Source organism: Lepidochelys olivacea, assembly GCF_965140295.1.
Source record: "Lepidochelys olivacea isolate rLepOli2 genome assembly, chromosome: 1".
NCBI lineage: Eukaryota > Metazoa > Chordata > Testudines > Cheloniidae > Lepidochelys > Lepidochelys olivacea.
In genome coordinates, this window is record NC_140411.1 from 240,538,289 (window position 1) to 240,554,097 (window position 15,809).

Genomic DNA, 15,809 nt, shown 5'->3' on the forward strand with positions numbered 1-15,809 from the left:
CGCACATTATCGTCTACAATCTTCCGAAGAACCCTGTGTAGCAGAGGGATTGGTGGGAAGGTGTACAGGAGAGAGTTGTTCCACGGGATGAGGAACGTGTCTTCTAGGGATGCAGTCCCGAGTCCCACTCTGGAGAAAAACAGGTGACATTTTCGATTCTGGGTTGTGACAAAGAGGTCTATTGATGGGGTGCCCCAGAGGGAGAAGAGCTGTTGAAGTATTGCAGGGTGAAGTTCCCATTCGTGTTCTGTCGAAAAGTGCCTGCTGAGTGCATCAGCAGTAATATTGTGGCAGCCAGATAGGTATGAGGCAATGATTTGAATTTGATGTTGCATGCACCAATTCCATAGTCGGATGGCTTCCATGCCTAGGGAATGTGATCAGGCTCCCCCTTGTCTGTTGATGTAAAACATACATGCTATGTTGTCTGTTAAGACCCAAATAGATTTGTTCTTTATGAGGGGAAGAAAGTGAAGGGCATGCTCGTCGCACTGCTCTGAGCGCTAAGAGATTTATGTGTGGCACATCTCTGATGTGGACCACTGGCCTTGTGCCCTTTGTCCCCCTAGATGTGCTCCCCAGCTGATTAGGGAAGCGTCCATGATAAGCCTAGCGTTGGGGATCGTTGCTGGAAGGGAACACAGATGCAGAGGTTTTCTGGTCTTGTCCACCAGTGTAGGGAAGCTAGAACATTGGGAGGAGGAGTTAGCAGCATCCCTAAGGTGTGTCTGTTGGGTTTGAAGTTGGAGTTGAGCCAGCTCTGAAGACATCTCATGTGTAGCCTGGCATGCTGGACCACGAAGGTGGTGGCTGCCATGTGACCAAGGAGCTGTAGGCAGATTCTTGTCTGTGTCCTGGGACAAATAGAGAGTGCGTGTATCAGTTGCGTGATAGTGAGGAATCTGATTTGGGAGTGAGACTCTGCTTTGGATTGAGTCCAGATGAGCTCCAATGAACTCGATCTGTGGTGCAGGTGTCAGGGTGGATTTTTGGATGTTTATTTGGAGGCCTAGACTGTGAAAGAGGGAGATGGCGAAATGGGTAGCTTGAAGTGTCTCGCCATAGGAGTTGCCCTTGATGAGGCAATCGTCCAGGTAGGGAAAAAGTGTGATTCCATGTCTGTGGAGGTGAACCACGACCAAGGCCAGAGTCTTGGAAAAGACTCTCGGTGCTGTGGAGAGTCCGAAAGGAGGAACTCTGTATTGAAAATGGTTGTGAGTGATTGTGAATTGCAGGAAGCGTCTGTGAGCTGGATGAATTGGTATATGAAAATAAGCATCCCGTAGGTCGAGGGCTGTGAACCAGTCCCCTTGATCCAGTGCAGGAATTATTGTGCCCAGTGTGACCATCTTGAATTTTTGTATCCTCACGAATTTGTTCAGTCGGCATAGGTCCAGTATAGGCCTCCACCCCTGGTCTTTTTCTGGATCAGAAAGTAATGGGAGTAGAACCCTTTCCCTCAATGTTGTGTCGGCACAGTTTCCACTGCATCTAGTTGTAGAAGGTGAGTCACTTCTACGTAAAGTAAGTGCTTGTGAGAGGGGTCCCTGAAGAGGGACAGGGAAGGGTAGGATATAAAGGGGATAGAGTAATCAGACTGAACTATTTCGAGGACCCAGCGGTCCTGTGTAATCCGCTGCCAGGCATGTTGGAAACTTTGGAGGCGGTGGCCAAACAGGCAAGTAGGCGGTGGATTCAAGGGGAGGTCCTGCAGACCCTCAACCAACGTTTCAAAATTGTTGTTTATTCCCCGGTGGGTGGGAGGTGGTTGCTTGAGCTTGATTTTGTCTGGGCTTAGGGGGTCTAGCACGACTCCTAGTTATGTCATATGATTTGGGTTGAGGCCAATAATATTGTTGTGTGTGTGGTCTTTGGTAGGGTTGGTATTGTCTCCTGGGGAAAGATGGGTGAATGCCCAGGGTGCGCAGTGTCGCTCTAGAGTCTTTCATGGTGTGGAGGAGTTCATCGGGTTTTTTGGAGAAAAGTTTATCCTTATCAAAGAGGAGGTCCTCCACTTTGGTCTGCAGATCTTTTGGGATGCCAGATACAGAGAGCCATGAAGATCTGTGCATAACCACAGCAGTTGCAGTAGTACGGGCTGCTGTCTGCCATGTCTAGAGCTGCTTGTAGGGCCGTTCTGGAAATTAATTGGCCCTCAACCAGGATTGATTTGAAGTCTGCTCTCCTATTCTCTGGAATGTAGGAGGCAAATTCAAAAAGTTTATTGTAATTACTGAAGTTGTAGATGGCGAGGAGGACAGAATAATTTGCAATTCTGAATTGTACAGTGGAGGACGTGTAGACCTTGCGACCGAAGACGTCAAGGTTTTTAAGGTCCTTGTCTTGCAGAATGGGCCGATATTGCGGCTGTTTTGTCCATTGTGCAACTGCATCCATGACAAGAGAGTTCGGTTGTGGATGAGAAAATAGGAAGTCAGCGTCTTTAGCGGGAACATAGTATTTACGTTCAGTCTTTTTCAAGTTGGTAATAAAGAAGTTGGAGTTTGCCAGAGTGTCAGCTGGCTCCAAGAGTGCCTTGTTTATGGGCAGCACAATCTTTGAGGGAGCAGAGGGTTGAAGCATTTTGAGGAGTCTGTGTTGTGTTTCCTGAACCTCTTCTAAGGGGATGTCTTGACTGAGTGCCACCCTCTTGAAAAGTTCTTGAAATTGTTTACAGTCATCCATGTTCTGTGAAGGCGGAAGGAAGAGGGCTCCATCTGGAGCTGATGGAGAATCAGGGGTCGGTGAGTCAGGATATGGGCCGTAGCTCATGTTCTCAGGAGGGGGTTCAGGCACTCTAGAAGTGGACGGAGCTGGAGATCGAGGCACAGAAGAAGGTAGTGGTTTGGTAGAAGAGGTCTGAGGGTGAATGGTAGGAGGATGTGGCCAAGGGTACCACAGAGGCCAAGGCATAGGGTAGGAGAACCCAGGTGCTGTCCATGGAGGGGTGAAGTAGGGAAACTGAGACTGGTGGTTGTGAGCCATGACCTGAGGCGGAAAAGGTTCCAGTGGAGGAGGAAAGGCAGGTGGGGAGAACTCCAGGTCAGGTTCACTATCAGTAAAGGTAGCCAGTTCAGGTGGGGAGAGCAGCTGTTCAAAAAATAAGCCGTGTGTGTCCAGGAGCAGGAAGTTAGGCTCAGGTGGTACTGAGAGGTCACCTCGAGTGAGAAACTGTTGCTCCTGCTTCCTGGGCTGCGCTGAGCCTGAACTATGCTCTAGCGCATTGTCACTTGAAAGCCACACTGGTGCCCCAGGGCGTGTGGAGGAGCCCTGCAGGGGGTCCGCTGCTGGTGCCGGAGTGGGAGGCAGGCTTGGTGCCGACGTTCTTCCGCGGCACCAGGGCAGAATGTGCAGACGGTACCGCAGCTATTGTTAGCCTGGAGGGGGTTGGTGCCAACGTTCTTCCCAGCACAGGAGGTCAGGTTCCTGCCTCTGTGGTCTGCGGGAGCCACGGCTGAGGCGTTGTGACAGCCTGACGCACCTGCCTTCTGCGCTGTCAGTGCAGAGGGTAAGGATCACGCGGGAGACTCTTTACCCTTGTTAAAGTCTCTCCTCGGAGACTGTTGGGCTTCTTGCCTCTGCTACAGAGAGGGTGAAGCCATGCTCCCAATTGACTCTGATCTGGTCGGGAAGCGTGAGGGAGAGGGTTTAACTTTCCCAGTCTCCAAAGGCAGCTGCAGAGATTTGCCATTAGTAACATTTTATGCTGCAGGTCCCTGTCACGCCGAGCCCTGGTCTTGAGGCTTGCACAGTGAAGGCATTTTGGAGGGACGTGTGTTTCACCAAGGCACTTCACACATCATGAGTGCCCATCAGACCTTGGCATGGAGTCCTGACAGAAAACACACTTCTTGAATCCTGATGCCTCTGGCATATTGAATTAGAAATGGCAGGGGAAAGTGTCTCAGTGGGAGACAAGCCTGAGGCGAAAAGTTTTTTCAGTAACTCTTCTAAAGGAAGGGAAACAACTGGGATGTAACTAATAACTATTTCTATGTTCTTTGTTACTGTTTCCTACAGAGACCAGGGAAAAGAAGCAGCACTGCCCCGATTCCTGTCTTCAGCCAAGGATGGTTGAGAAGGAACTGAGGAGGGTGCAGGATGCACACACTCAGGAAGATTCCAACGAGACAGGAGATACCAACTGAGTGTGTGCGTCCCGACCAGGCACTGCTACTGAAGATTTCCTATCAACGGCACTGGGATGCACCGTCACCTAGAGTGGAGCACCCAGAGGGACAGCACTCAAAGAAGAATGAAGGTTTTGCGATCTACTCCAAAGTCACCGACGTAAGCTTCAATCTGAATAGTAAAGAATAGTAAGAGTTGTGGTTATTTCCACAGTGCCCAGAGGCTACAACCACGATTGGGGTTTCACTGTGCTGAAGACTGCACAAGCCTACAGTGAATGACAGTCCCTAATAAATTGGTTAGTCTCTAAGGTGCCACAAGTCCTCCTTTTCCTTTTGCGAATACAGACTAACACAGCTGCTACTCTGAAACCAGTCCCTAATCTGAGTATCAGATAAAAAGTTGAACATTACCCTTATCTTTGGCTACTTGTACTAGGAGCATAAAGGAGTCATATCTATGTACGGTGGTATCCAACATAATCAATTTTCTCTTCTTCTGTATGATTTCTGTTTATTGAATATTTGTCAAACAGATAATATTACAGGAAGATAATACTAAAGGTTCTGACTGGCTTCCGTGTTTGGGGTGTGTGGGTAAAATCCTTTTCTTTTTGCAGGCTTCTTTTACATAGTAAATTATACAGCAAGGGCAAAATTCAGCTTTAGCCTAAGCAGACACAAGACCATGGAGTTGTACTCAATTACACCAGCAGTGAACTTGATCCCAGGTCTAAACTGAAAACAGTTTGATAGGAAGCAAGGAAATCTATGGAATCCAGATGAACTGTAGCTGCTCCAACACCACATCTTCAATTTTTACCCCCTACACCCCCAAGGGCTAGATCATTGATTGTAAGAACTTTGGGGGCAGGGGTACCTCTTTGCACAGTGCCTAGTGTTGTATAACATTGCGAATGTTTGTACAGTGCCTAGCACAATAGGTCCTCAACCTGGTCAGCCTCTAGGTGCCACTGCAATATAATGTTAAATAAAAACAGATGGTAATTCTGGTAAGTTTGTTTCATCGGGGATGGTTTCTTGAAAGAGTTATGAAACTATAACTTATATAAGAAAGCTGGCATCCTACCACCTCAAAGGAAGACAATAGTGATCTTCAGCAATAACAGAACCAAATCTGTCCTAAGTGGTTAAGTACCTTTCAATGACAATACATTCATCCTGAAGTGGGTACAAAAGCTGGGTCCACTCTTTAGGTCAACAGAGGATCACAACTAATTTTGGGTGGAATCCCTGTTTGTAATTTTCCCAACTGAATTTCCTATGTACAGGGAGATTAGAATATGTTCTTTAAACCTCCTTTTCTTCCCTCAGCATCTAAAAGGGCTGCTTAAAATTGAATGCTGTGTATTCAAGCTTTCAAAAGGTAAAGTGGGTTGATGCCAACCCATCTAGCACTCAATGACTTTTTGCCTTAAAAAGGCAATAGATTTCATAGAGCTTTAACTAAAATAAATGATGGGGAATGTGATTTCTTTGGAAGGAATCAACGTGTACACTTTACTGTGCTATGGTACAGAGGAAACTGTTAATACAGATAGGATTTTAAATCTGAAGGTCCAATAAAATGAAGGGGTGGCAGCAGCCATATCTCTGAGTGCCAAACCTGAATTCCTATTGTCTATTCACAGCCAGAATCTTGAGGTTCAAAAATCTACCCAAGTGACAATTCCTTATAAAGAGAATTTATGGTCTAGATAAAATCATATAAACCTTATGTTAAAAAAAAATCAAGCTGACACTTTAACAAGGGTGATAGATACAAAAGTATTTCCATCCAATTATTTTATCATTTCCATCAGGCGTAGAGGAATGAAATATTTAAACTTTACCTCCAACTTGCCTTGTGTGGTTAAGTGATACCACGACGTAGTTTAAAGCAGAAGAATGATATTTTAACAGTGTATTCAGAAGGACAAAATCTAGTGTGAAGAGAAATGTATTTAAATTTTAAAAGGGACTGAGGTTTTTGAAGGTGTGTGGGGAAGAAAGGGACAATGAGGAAAGGAAGGAAATGTAAACATCCCCCTGGAGATTTGAGGATCAAACTGCAATAGCACCATGCTAGTGCATAAGAATTCTGAACAAATATTAACGAGGAATCCAGTGGCACCCTAAAGACTAACAGATTTATTTCGGCATAAGCTTTCACAGGTAAAAAAACCTACTTCTTCAGATGCGTGGAGTCTCCATGCATCTGAAGAAGTGGGTTTTTTACCCTGGGTTTTTTACCCACGAAAGCTTATGCCAAAATATATGTTTTTGTGGATACAGACTAACATGGCTACCCCTCTGATACTTTAATAACTATTGACTTGAATTTAATGAAAGGAATATTTGACATCTGTAGTCGTGCTTTTACCATCCTTTTGCATGGAACTACTCTATCTAGCTTTTGGTATGTACAGAATATACAACAGCACACATCTAAGAGAAAAAGGTTTTGTCTCACATCATAAAGGAGAGGAGTTATCCTATACCGATAGTCGAACAGGTATTCAATAGAGTTCCCAAATAACTACATTGCTGTGTACAACTCTTAAAGGTCCAATAAAAGCAATGTTTCGACAAGCTCTCAAACACTTTTCACATTTCTTCATGTTTCAATTTATGCATGAGACTCAGAACAAAACTCCTGGTCCCTTCTGATATTTAAATATCCCATGCACTTTTTGCAACAATAGAGAGAGGTTTGTGTCATAAATATAAAGGGAAGGGTAAACCCCTTTGAAATCCCTCCTGGCCAGGGGAAAGCTCCTCTCACCTGTAAAGGGTTAAGAAGCTAAAGGTAACCTTGCTGGCACCTGACCAAAATGACCAATGAGGAGACAAGATACTTTCAAAAGCTGGGAGGAGGGAGAGAAACAAAGGGTCTGTGTCTGTCTGTAGTCGTCTTGGCCGGGGACAGAACAGGAATGGAGTCTTAGAACTTTTAGTAAGTAATCTAGCTAGGTATGTGTTAGATTATGATTTCTTTAAATGGCTGAGAAAAGAATTGTGCTGAATAGAATAACTATTTCTGTCTATCTTTTTTGTAACTTAAGGTTTTGCCTAGAGGGGTTCTCTATGTTTTTGAATCTAATTACCCTGTAAGATATCTACCATCCTGATTTTACAGGGGGGATTTCTTTATTTCTATTTACTTCTATTGTTTATTAAAAGTCTTCTTGTAAAACACTGAATGCTTTTTCATTGTTCTCAGATCCAAGGGTTTGGGTCTGTGGTCACCTATGCAAATTGGTGAGGCTTTTTATCCAACATTTCCCAGGAAAGGGGGAGTGCAAGTGTTGGGAGGATTGTTCATTGTTCTTAAGATCCAAGGGTCTGGGTCTGTAGTCACCTAGGCAAATTGGTGAGGCTTTTTACCAAACCTTGTCCAGGAAGTGGGGTGCAAGGTTTTGGGAAGTATTTTGGGGGGAAGGACGCGTCCAAACAGCTCTTCCCCAGTAACCAGTATTAGTTTGGTGGTGGTAGCGGCCAGTCCAAGGATAACGGGGGTAATATTTTGTACCTTGGGGAAGTTTTGACCTAAGCTGGTAAAGATAAGTTTAGGAGGGTTTTCATGCAGGTCCCCACATCTGTACCCTAGAGTTCAGAGTGGGGGAGGAACCGTGACAGTTTGTCATGCTGTCCTAATCAAATTCTGACTTGGATATTCTGCCTAATGAAATTCCCCCTGCAATTTCAATAAGCGAGGGAGGGGGAGCGTATGTGCACATGCAATAGTCAGTGTAAACTGTTGAACATGTGAACAAAACCCAGAAAGCATAAATTATAGTATGCATCTGGCAGCGTCAGTTGTGTTTATGATTGCCTGACAATTTCCATTGCTCATTACTTCGGAAACATTCACATTTTATTGTTAGTGTTATCAATTATTTGTATTATGGTAGCATCTAGAGGCCTGAGCTGAGACTGGGACCCCATTTCTTAAGCATTGTATGTGCATGGACTGATATTCTCCACACGTGTGCTGAACAAGTGTGATATGAATGAACAACACAGGCTCAGTGGAGTTCAAATAACTGTTTATTAACTCTATACAACATAGAAAGTACATATAGTCACTGCGGCTCTGGCAAAGTTTGGGTGGCTTCTGAAACAGAAGCCACTAGAGGGCTCCCAAACTATTTAAAGACATACTGCTTCATTCCTATACTTAACCGTAAAGTTGAATAAAATCCCATCAGCCATTTTAACTTTCTTTATGGTCCATAAAATGTGCTTTTTATTTTTGTTTCTTTTATATTAAAAAAATTATAACAGCACTTTATGACCAAAATGGCTGAACTTTGAAATTTGACATACAAATATTCCTTAGTGAGGACTAGTACCCAAAAAAGGGTTTTGATTTACAGTGTGTACAATGGTAGGAGTTACTAGGACTCTACATAGGGAAGCAGGACACATCTGCTATTGTCCCAATGTCAGCGGATAGAACATTACATAAAGATGGAGCTATTTCCGCAGAATCATTCTAGCAGAGGAGTCCTATCCACTCCAGCCCAGGATATCAGAAGGACTCTAGTGTCTCTGTGGGCAAGGGAGAAATAGAGGCAGGGACAGAAAAGTGACCCGCAAGGACAACTCTGAAAACAGCCAGGAGAAAAGCTTGGACAGTGTGTGCTATTTAGTTAGCAACAAAGTTAAACCCTAAAAAGGAGTTAAGTTTGGACTATACTTCATATGTAGTTTAAAAAAACACCTGTTCAGAAAAGGTTAGTTCATTTGAAAATTATATATGGAGTAGGCTGTCTAAAATTATAATTCTATATAAGTGCACAGCTAGGTAAGCATACACTTTCTGAAATTGTATTGCCCTTTAAATGCTCAGATCTCAAGCCTAAAGAAGCAATTTTATTCAAGATTGTTTTGCAGAGCTAGATGTCAGAGCAGTTTAAGAAAATCTGTTCAATCATTTTAAAGCTATGACTTTACATTTGTCGAGTCCCGTGCCAACATTAACTCACACACACTTATAAGCATGACCACTGCTACATGCACAGGTATGGAAATGCACATCAGTGACTAGCTCTTTTTCAGGTTTGCAGGAATAGCAATCAAGAAACCTTCTCTATTCCTCCTGTCCCTGGGGAGAGGTTAGTCACACACTCAAACCTTGCATTATATGGTTTGATTGTTCAATACACTAAGGACCTCATGCAAAGTGCTGCATTGAACTTGGGAGCTGATGGCACTCTGCACCTTGGATGAGGCACTGAGCACCTGGCACAAATGGACAAGACCAATGGTGACAGTGGCAATCGTTTCCTTAAAGGTGAACTCCATTGTCTTCGGTAGACAATGGACCTTTGTGAACTCCATTGTCTTCGGTAGACAATTCGGTAGGGACCGAATGGCTAGGCAGCAGTTCTGCAGAAAAGGACCTAGGGGTCACAGTGGACAAGAAGCTGGATATGAGTCAAAAGTGTGCCCTTGTTGCCAAGAAGGCCAATGGCATTTTGGTTCTATTACAAATATTACAAATACTGGAATGCGTTACCTAGGGAGGTGGAGGAATCTCCTTCCTTAGAAGTTTTTAAGGTCAGGCTTGACAAAGCCTTGGCTGGGATGATTTAGTTGGGGATTGGTCCTGCTTTGAGCAGGGGGTTGGACTAGATGACCTCCTGAGGTCCCTTCCAACCCTGATATTCTATGAGTTATTTCAGATTTACAACAGTGTTAGTGGGTTACAATGCAGCCCATAATGTGCATACATATATATGTTTTACACAGAGAATATCTAACACACTATTTATAATTATAGTTGATAAAGAGGGAATGTATTTATATTACCATCAACATAACATCTAGAGACCCCCCACACAGATCAGGACTGCATAGTGCTAGGCACTGGACAAACACAGTGATAGTCCTTGCCACGTAGAGCTTTCAGTCTAAACAGACAAAGCAATAGAGCTTTACAGATTTTCACCAAAAAAATTCAGAAATGTTGAAGTAACTTTCATTCCACAGATTAGGAAAAGGATTTTTTTTTTTTTGGTTAATTTGAAACTGTTCTTGTGTTTTTTTAGCAAAAATATTCAGGCATTTCTCCCCCTCTCCTTCCATTTCTTCCCATTTTTCATCGTCTTTTTTTTTCTTTATCTTTTTGCCACTGAAAAACAGGGGGAGAAACAGAAGAGGTGAAACCTGAAAAGGGAGGGAGAAGAAACAGGAAATTTTGAAAAAAACCCACCATATTTTTGCAAAGATTTTCAATTCAACAGGTCATTTTTATCTGAAATCTCCTGACCTGCTCTACTACATAGAGAAGGGATGGAAACAGAACAGAGGCATGACAGGTGAAGTGACTCACCCAAGCTCACACAGCAGGTCAGTGTTAGAACCAGGAATAGAACCAAGAGGTGAGATTCTGCGCAGCGCAGAACTCTCAGTGCAGTGGAAGATGGCAGGGATGCGTGTGTGGTTTGAACCATCATTGAGTCGACCCAGACCTAGGCTACTTTGTGGTCTACAAGCCCCAGGCATAACTTACACCTCACTGGGGAGGGCGGGGGTCACCCAGGGCTGTCTTACGGGTACTATGGGCCTCAGCACTTCCTGTAAACTCAGCAATGATGTATATTTGGGCTCCACCCCAAAGTGCCCCTCCCACCCCACCTTGAACTGCTCTCCACAGCAGGACTCGTGAGGGACTCCTCAGAGGGCAGCCTTATGGCTGTCATTCACCAGAATAATCTTTCCCTGGTAGGATACAGTGATTGATATAGGGCTTTTAGGGCTCCTTTGCACTGCATTAGCCCTCTAACTGTCATAAAGCAGCAGGAATGGAGCTGAGGGTCTCACCTAGATCTCTTGAGTTTCAGTCCAGAGACTTCTCTTTTAGATCATGCAACCTTCTAGAATCTGAATCTTGCACTTGAAACTTTCTCTTGCTCCATAGAATTTAAACTTAAAAAAAAAAATCTGACTCTTCCTTGTTCTGTCAGCTCAATGAGTATTTGTTCTAAATCCAATCCTAGTACATACATTTTCAATCAAACTGTGAGGAAGTGAATGCTAGTCTTTGTTCTTTCTGTACACCAATAAAAACACGAGGAAGTATACACCTAATACAATCCATTAGAGCTTTGGGTTTTTTTAAACAAGTGTCAGTTCTATAGTGTTCTGTGTTGCTAATAATCCACCAGTTCCCCTGGTACTTCCCAAGGATATCTGGAAGCTTGGACTCTTCAGTAATCATTACCTGTAATGATACCTTATATAAGTTAGCAAGAGATGTTTTGGCCAGATCCCCAGCCTGCTGCAAATGATTTACAGTACAGCAAGTGAAAACCTGGCTCAGACGTGTAATATTTTGCCTCTCCTTGCCCACCATTTACAGAAATGTTGTTTTCTTTGTTACATTCCAGGGCAAAATACCTATTGCCAATTAAGATGGTAATTACTCTGGGGAAAATTTTTCATCTGGGTCCTACTGTTTCCAGTGAGGGACGGAGCAATAGCTCTGTTGGGCTATTTTTCCTTGAGGCTACTCAAGCAAGCTGACAGATTCTAATGGAGTCTTCTTGGAATATCCGCTAGCATAGTGCCAGTGGTTTTGTAATATGGAAACTTGAACAGCAGGAACTTGACAAAGACTACTAACTTACTTCACATAGGCCAGAGTGACTTCAGATACTAATGGCTTTTGTTCACGACTCATCTGCAAATGCATCTGAATCAGTGAGCTATTGTAGAGGTGAAAAGCTCTCTATCTCATAACATTCATTTGAGCCATTTGGTGTATGTCTACACAGCAACTAGACACCCATGGCTGGCCCACCCACGGCAGGCTCATGGGGCTCAGGCAGTGTGGTTCTTTCATTGTTGTATAAACTTCCAGGCTTGGGCTGGAGCCCAAGCTCTGGGACCCTCCCACCACACAGGGTCCCAGAGCCCAGGCTCCACCCAAACCTATAAATCTACACAGCAATGAAACAGCCCCACAGCCCAAACCCCGTGAACCCAAGTTGGCTGGCATGGGCTAGCTGCGGGTGTCTAGTTGCTGAGTAGACATACCCTTAGTCTACTTACATCATCTGTCATTAAAGGTAATGGAATTCGGAATGGAAAAAAGCTACAATTTCCACAGTCATCCACTGGCTAGTACTTAGACCACCAATATCTATTTTCCTACATACAGTTCATACTTTATGCTGATACAGCTCAAATTCAGCAATTACATCAAACACTATAGGGCATGCATCTTTGGTTCATCTTCAGTTTAGCGTTTTTCTAGGGCTGAATGAACCAGTTCAGATAACAGGCCTGACCCCTCAAACCTTTACTTAGAATAATTGGCATACAGTTTAAGGTCAGAAGGGACCACCCAGATCACCTTGTCTGGTGTCCTGTATACCACAGCCCACCAATGCCACCCAGACACTTGCATACTAAACCCAAAAACTGAATAAGGGTTTGCAAATTCAAGCCCAAATGTACAAATGCCGTCCATTCAAATTTCAACCCCAAACATGAACTGAATTCCAGTCTCTTTTGAGGTTCATATATACTTTTAAACAAATTAACAAAAACCCAGCACATTTAGTACTGACTATGTGCTTCCTTAATAGAAGCAGAAATATCATAATACTTGTTCAAGAAAGGAAGTTTTCATGAGATTTCCAATCCTTTTTTTTTTAAAAAAAAAAAAAAAAACAGCTCCAAGATGGTCACACAGACAAGTACCCACATTTCTGTGTGGTTATCCAAATTCAGCCTGAGCTCTGAACCTTTTGCTGTTCACTAATCATTACCTTAAAGTTGATCTGCAAATGTTGTTTTAAAGAGAATGCATTGTAGGGTTATGTACTCAGCATCCCTCATGTCCCTACTATTTGAGGCAGTCAGCAATTTAGATTCCAATCTAAATTTCCCTTTCTAAAGTCCTTCCCTTAGTGTTAGCACCAGCTGACTCCTGATCCACTATGACATCCCAATACACACCATACAGAGCAGTCACAACTTCCACTGAATCCTATTACAGAATAGAGCCAGGCTCAGAGGCTAGGGAGGGTATCAGGAAAATGGCTGGATTTTTACAACTAAAATTACAGCTGTTGTAATAAATTACCTACCGCTTTTAGTGCCGTACTGAAACAAGTGAAGGAAGAAAAAGGGACAGGGTGAAATCCTGTCCCCATTGGAGCAAATAGCAAAACACTCAATTTCAGTGAGGCCAAGCTTTCACTCATTTTAACATTTGTTTTTTATTGATATTACCCATCCAAACACAAATGTTGTTTTTTAAAATCCCATCCTATGTGACTTGCCCAGGGGCACACAACAAACAAGTAGCAGAGCTGGGAATAGATCCTGGTCTCCTGGCTCTCACTCCCATGACTATCTGCTCAAGGCGCTCTGAGTAGAACACCACACAATTCTGTATTTTAAATATCTAATTTGTACTGTCATCACACAATGATGTGCTGAGATAGACTTGATTTATAACGTACTAAGGAAATGCCATGCCTATTAGCATTGCAAATGCTTTGTTACTCCAGTCATGGCAGATTGCTGTAATATAACATTCCAAGAACAGCAACAAAATATAGTAAAACATTCTCTCTCCATTTTAAACTATGGCATCTGCTTCTAACCCTTCTCCTTACTCACTCCCTCCCAACCTCTGAAGTAGCTTTCCCCACCTGAATATTTGTAATAGAACCTGTAGGTGGTTCCAAGTTTGTGGAGTTCAGTGCTTCAAACTTAATTGCATATGATTTGGGAAGTATTTTTCTATTTTAGTCAAGATGCAGTGGGATGCAATCTGTTACTGACTAAATCAGAACCAGGTACTGCACCAGTGACAATCAGATGAAGACCACTAGCAGGAGAGGAATGAATTCAGATTTAGGACCAAATTCAGAAGTGATGTAAATATTGGTATAAGTGACATATTAAGTGGTTTTAAAGAGGCATAATTTAGATGCCAAGAGGATGAGATGGGATTGTGTAAAAAGAAAAGCAACTGACAGGAGGATGCAAGAAGATAATTTAGGAAAGGAGGGAACAGGCTGTATCTTACCCTTTTCTTAGAATCTCCAGCTAGATGCGTTTACTGCTACACTGTTCTCTCTTGTTCTTGTGGGCTGGGTCTGCACAAGAAATGTATCTGTTGTTGACAGTCAGTTGACAACTTGTGATGCTGAACCATACTGAAAATGGTTTAATGGCAAATGTCAACAGGACTAAGCTGGGTCTGGACAACAGGGTGTTAAAAACACTGTTTATGTCTCTACTACACTAGGGCTTCTGCCAGCAAATTTAAGTTTAATTAACAAGGCCTTCATGTAGGAGTCACAGGTAGAGTGGAGGATAGGATACAACCTCCATTCTCAATAGGGAAAAGAACCTCCTTCATACACCATACACTATATATGCTGTTATGTCCAAATATATAGCTCCTTTCTACCTGATAGATAAGTGAAAAGATACTGGGGCACTAGCAAATATGTTGGATTCCTCCACTCCCCCATCTTTCAGTAGGTAAGTTGTTTTTGCCTTTGGGTCTGAGTTTTTTTCGTGTTCCTCGACTGTTCTGTGTTGGATCATCCAGAAAACCGACATGCCACAGATCCTGATTTAGATAAAACTAGGTATATGTTTATTCAGATATAACACAGAGGAGGAGGAGAAGACTCCCTGCCTACCTCATGACTGCCAGAAGGCAAAATTGCAGCGTGAGAGAGACACACATGGAAAAGCCACAGAGATGACAGTTTCTAAAAGAGACAGACACTTTAAATATACTGCCACTACACCCTTCCCTCCTAGTATTATGGCAAATTGAGGAATTATACTAACCAAAAACCAAACAAACCAAACATCTGGAACCCTGTTTTTGTGGGCCTGCCCCTCTCCAACCTAAAGTTCCTGCTTTGTTTAACACAGAAATACTTTTTTCTATTATGTTCTTTGAAATGGAAGACAAGGATGCCCTCTTCAGACTAACAGACAGTATTTCCTCCAATGAAACGGCTTGATTCTACATTGATTCAATCAAACAAAACATGTATCTATTTTAAGGTATAGCAGAGAAAACTACATACAGAAAAGTTAAAAGGTGAAACATTAAATCCAGAATTTTCAGAGGGGCTCTGTCCACACCCACACTTGGGGCCAGTTTTTCAGAAGAGCTCAGCTGCCACTTACTTGATGCACTTGGCTTGGTTTTGGTGGAGCAAGACTGATGAGAAATGCCAGCTGGTTACTCCAAGGCAAACCTGGGTAAATCTTACTTTCAGTGCTTCACAGCCTGAGGTTATGATGGTAATATCTTGCTTTCATATGCTGCCTTCAACAGCACAAGATTCCAGAGTACTTTACCAACTGCATACCATTAAAGTGAAGCTACCTCTGAAGTGGCAGGTAAGCAACTAACTGGCACACATAGCAGCAAGGAGGAAGAGGGAAATTTTTTTGGCTAAGGACACTGGCTTATGCCTCTTATGGATAACTGCCAAGGATTTTGAGGATCTGATTCTGTTTTCATTAAGTGAATGATCACTTTGGTATTGACTACAATGGGAGTCGATCCAGGTCCATTTATGCCCATGTAGACCAGACAGAACCATGACTTATTATGGAGATATACCTATCTCATAGAACTGGAAGGGACCTTGAAAGGTCATCAAGTCCAGTCCCCTGCCT